The sequence below is a fragment of the Montipora capricornis genome, chromosome 13, assembly GCF_036669925.1.
Source record: "Montipora capricornis isolate CH-2021 chromosome 13, ASM3666992v2, whole genome shotgun sequence".
Classification (NCBI taxonomy): Eukaryota; Metazoa; Cnidaria; class Anthozoa; order Scleractinia; family Acroporidae; genus Montipora; species Montipora capricornis.
The window spans coordinates 2,829,436-2,834,435 of NC_090895.1; the positions used below are offsets into that span (position 1 = coordinate 2,829,436).

The following is a 5,000-nucleotide window of genomic DNA, read 5'->3' on the forward strand; positions in this document are numbered from 1 at the left end:
GCATAACAGCAATCCCTTGCCCAGTGGCCGAGTCTGTGGCACCGGAAGCACTTGCTCTGATCGAAGTTATATTCTCTACGGCCTGAAATGGAGACAAAGCAGTATCAGAAAATTAAGGACAAATAAATAGGGTGGGAGGGCTAGTGGCACGCATACGAGGAGCAACTGCCGCTGTTCTCCATAGTAAATCTCTACAAGAAAAGACTGAAGTTCTGGGTCGCTAGCGTGAATGGAAAGTGGCGCGAACAACCAACCTTAAAAACCCTTGCATAAACAATAGAAACTCCAACGTGTAAATAGGCGCTAACGACCTTGCAATACAGTTTCCCAAGGGACCGCAGTGCACAAAAAAATATATCAACCATATGAAAATATATTTACGTTCTAATTCACTATGTTCAAACGAACGTAAATCATTTTCATCTTATAGATCCATAAAACAAACTGAACCACAGGTATGGGAGGATCGCAAGCGAACCCAAAACACAATGAATGCTCACAAAGAAAACTGCTGGTCAATGCTTAAACCAAATCTTTCCGCGAAAAGCTGCCGATCTGAGCTGGATAAGGTGCTCCTAAAACGTTTCGAGTAATTGCTTCGGTGCTGGGCCGCTTGTCGACCAACAGTTTCTCTGGCTCTTCTTAACCGCTTATCGTCCTCCGACCACGACGCCAAATCATCCGACATGTACTCATCTGCCACCTTCCAGCCATCAACACATTTATCCGCGATCCTGATAAGCTTTCGCCGTTTTAGAATTAATTCCTTTCCTTCTTTTATCAACTCGCTCACCGCAACATTGGAACCATCAGCCTCCTCTCTAATTCTGTCAAGGACAGAATGATCAAGCTTGGCGTTGTGCTCAAACTGCTTTTGGTTTCCCTTGAATCGGAGTCGACCGACTTTCTTGTCAGTCCCTGATTTTCCCTCGATCTGTTTGCCTTTTTCTTCAAGTTTGACCTCTAAGGAGCTCTTGAACATATTGAACACATTTTGCACAAGCGGCGACTCTGCCATGCGTGACTGCGTTTGGTTTGACCTTCTGGAGGTTTCCGCGATCGATGGGTTAAGATTAAACGCAGATTGGCTGGTACCAGCAACTGGCCGATAGCGTAGATAGTCCTTCTCGGCCGAGCAACTGCCACTGTTCTCCATAGTAAATCTCTACAAGAAAAGACTGAAGTTCTGGGTCGCTAGCGTGAATGGAAAGTGGCGCGAACAACCAACCTTAAAAACCCTTGCATAAACAATAGAAACTCCAACGTGTAAATAGGCGCTAACGACCTTGCAATACAGTTTCCCAAGGGACCGCAGTGCACAAAAAATATATCAACCATATGAAAATATATTTATTGCAGGCAGCCCAGGCTCATTGTGAGAAAATAAAAGCATATTGGAAATATGGAGAGATACTGATTGATATTGCCACAAGTAGTGGAAACAAAGGAACCAACGACACCACTGAAATTGCGTGAAATCAGAGAATAGCGAGGCGATTCGGAGCTACCTTAAATTTTCGAAAATCTCGAAACACGAGAAAACGTTTCCGAAAGACTCGAAGCGCTTTTCAGTTAAAATTTCGGTAATTTCATCTGGCGAATGGGACAGCATTTTCCGGTTGGCCGCTCGCTGGAGTTGTTCCAGAATTCCGGAACCTTTAGGACCACTTCACGAGATATACTTAGTCTCGAAATTTGTTTCCGGGATATTTCTATACCAACTGATTCCTTACCCGGTTTTTTCAAAGTATTTGGTCGAATGGAAAGCCCTCTACGACTCAGTTCGTGGAGAAGTCTGGAACACCAACAGCGCCTTGACGTCACGTAAGAATTATCCCCAAGAAAGCGTTACTTGGCAGGTACAAAACACAGGTCACAGGTCCAGGTCGCAAGTCATTATTTTGCAAAGACAACGTATCCTAAAAAACCATTAAAGCTAACCTTAGGCCTCATTAGTCCTAAACAAAAGTTTTTGGGGCAAATGTTAACATTTGTAAACGGTTAGGGTTGTTTCTGCATTGGTAAAACAATGACCTTTGACCTTTGTTTTGCACCTGCTCAGCTTTACCGCCGTTATTTTTTTTTGCTCAAAGGGCGACATAATCAATGGCCCAATTTATACTAGAGACGGATAATCCGTCTGGACGAATTATCCGTCTGGTCGTTTAATCCGTCCAGTATAAATACGGGACGAACTGTAAAGCACAGTATTAGTTCGTCTTATAGTTCGTCCCGTTTATACTAGACGGATTATGCATCTTTGTTCTGTTGCCTTTGTTCAGGTACTTCGTTTATGCGAACACATTTTGTATCCTACTGCTAAGAGACCGCTGGCTTTCTGTAACGAGGTGTTCATTCCAGCATCTAAGTTTGTCTGTCGGTGCATTTATACACACAGACGGATTATCTGTCCTGACGGATTATCCACCTTAGTTCGTCTGCCAAGACGAACGAAACAGATAGTTCGTCTTGACGGATAATCCGTCGAACTAAAAAATTCTTGCCCAAGTTCGTCCAGACGGATTATCCGTCTCTAGTATAAATTGGGCCAATCTCTCACTAGAACCAGGCACTTTATGGTCTCTGCAGTGGAAAATTATGCAAGTCACTCTCACAGTCAAGTAAAACAAAACGCTCGAACGGAAGATATACATACATAAAGAGGACTATGGAGGAAAAAACTGCAGTTGTCGACGGAGGAAGTATTGCATGAAATCAAGGTTACTACACATTCACAGGTAAAAGAAAAACAACAACAAAAGATACTTTATAACTCGTGTTATTTACTTGTTTAATGCTCACTAGAAACAAAGAATGACTTTTAAGGGAAACATTGTTACGCATAGCAGTTAACAAAAACGCCATACCTAATTTTTAATAACACTTTTGTGGTGTTTTCGTAATAAGTATGTTTTAAAAGGACAGTGCCTACTAATTCAAAGATATTTTTGCCACGGTGTATGATTATGTAGGAAATGTAGATCTTAGTGTTATTGAAATCCAAAAAGAAAATTGGGGGTAACCCCGCATTTTTCAAAGATAATTCATGAAATAATATTTGTAAAAAGCTTTAAAATACAAGGCGATGTACATGTATGGCGTTCTTTCTCAAACTGAAGCTTAATTATCTCTCAAAAATGTATGGTTACCCCCCTCTCCCCCCGCCCCCCCCCCCCCAATTTTCTTTTTGGATACCAAGAGTACTTACTAACATCATCTTTCTCCGGATAGTTTTAAACCGCGCAAAAATATCTATGTATTAGTGAGCATCACCGATAGGAAACCCGAGTATCTCAAGATGCGCAGAACGTATGCGCACAATAACAATGGTAGGCACCGTCCTTAAAATGGTCAGTATACAATTTTCAATATCATACAATATTATTAATAAGTGGTGCACAACTGAGGATCCTATGCAACAACAGGTTTCAAAATGAACAGACGCACTTCACCTTCTTGGGACGTTATTGACTTACCAATTTTCCTTACACACTGCAGCCCCCCTCCCCCCTACCCCCTTATCAATTTTTGTTAGTAGAACAAATGAGTGCTGAAAACTTGAACTATTAACCTTGAAAAGGGGAGAGGGAGGGGGGAAGTGGGAAAGGTTGGAAGTTCTAGATCCAGTGGGTATTGAAAGATAAAATGGTGTTTTTTTAACGGGAGTGTCTGACTAATTTTGCAACTTGTTGTAGTTCCCCATACATAATTTTTATTGACTATTTTGCAATGTTACTGCTTTTACGTGTGCTATCGTGTGATTACGACGAGCAATTGGTACATATCTACATGTTAGTTTGGAAACGCCTACTTTTCCATTTTTGTGTTTCTCAGGAATTTTCTAGTGATCAATTATAAATAGTATCTTAAAGGGTAAACGTGCTTTGATATTACAATTTCCTTACGAATTTACAGTGTCGTGCTTATCGATAGCTTCTACATGTTCCGTGAGGGAGTTTAGAAAACTGTAGAGTGCACGGTTTTAGACAACTCCTTAGTTTTATTCACTTAAGGCATTATTATAAAATTGCGCACTCTTAAGGTATATTCAGCTATTATTGTTCAGCGATGGTAGAATCTACTAGTTGCTATAATCTATCAATGGATATCCTATCAAGCTATCTTTTGGCGTGAGTCGTCGACCGAATTCGAACCCATCACCATTACTACCACCGCTACTACTGTTCTGCTACTTTCACTACTCATCGCTACAAATCTACTTGTACTACTACTGCTGTTACATCGTAAAATTATCGTCGATTCTACAAATTGTTGTTACTTTGTAACTCAAGGAAACTGGGATTTTGAACTTTGATTAAATCTGGTGTACATATCTCCTAGCAGTGGAGTTCGATTTGTCTATTACCTCACACCAAGCGAGCTACCCCGGTAATTGTTGAAGATCACCGGAGTATTTCGCAAACTCTAGAATCTTAGCAATTACACACTTTATCGAAACGTGTTCTTAGCCGTGAGCTTATGCCGGAGACCTCGTTTATGACTGGCTGATGTGCCTGAATTGAAATCTTGAAATCGCAGGTTGAAGTCCCGCCTAGAATATTAGCTGGGGTACTCCCTTGTTTAACGGCACGCCTGTGTTTGTCACACACCCAACAGAGATCAACAGATTGGTTTGCTCCCAAGTGAAACTGTTCGGATCGACTGTAGATTCTTTGGTCATATTTAAAATTTTACAGTTATTCATGCAGTACTTAAATTGTGATCAGGAACCCATGATCGTGGGCGTCCGGTTGTAATTTCGATAGATTGACTGAAAATTCAACTTAAAACAATAAGCGAGATTTTGCGGTTCTGGGGAACAAAAAGAAGGATTTGTATGAGTTTCGTGATGCCTTTTTTTCTAAAACTGAATTTTAATAGATCGAAATTGGGCTATTGGATTTGAAAGAAATGGCTAAGAACTATCAAACTAGCATTCTGTCAAAAGATAAAACATTGGTGGTGTATTTTTTCTGTCTAAAGCATCTAACACATTCTTT

The 5,000-nt window shown here is 40.7% G+C and overlaps 1 pseudogene; it reads left to right on the top strand.

The window, feature by feature from the left end:
* The window catches only part of LOC138028678 (TNF receptor-associated factor 1-like), a 29,013-nt pseudogene that overhangs the window by 13,854 nt on the left and 10,159 nt on the right, over window positions 1-5,000 (top strand).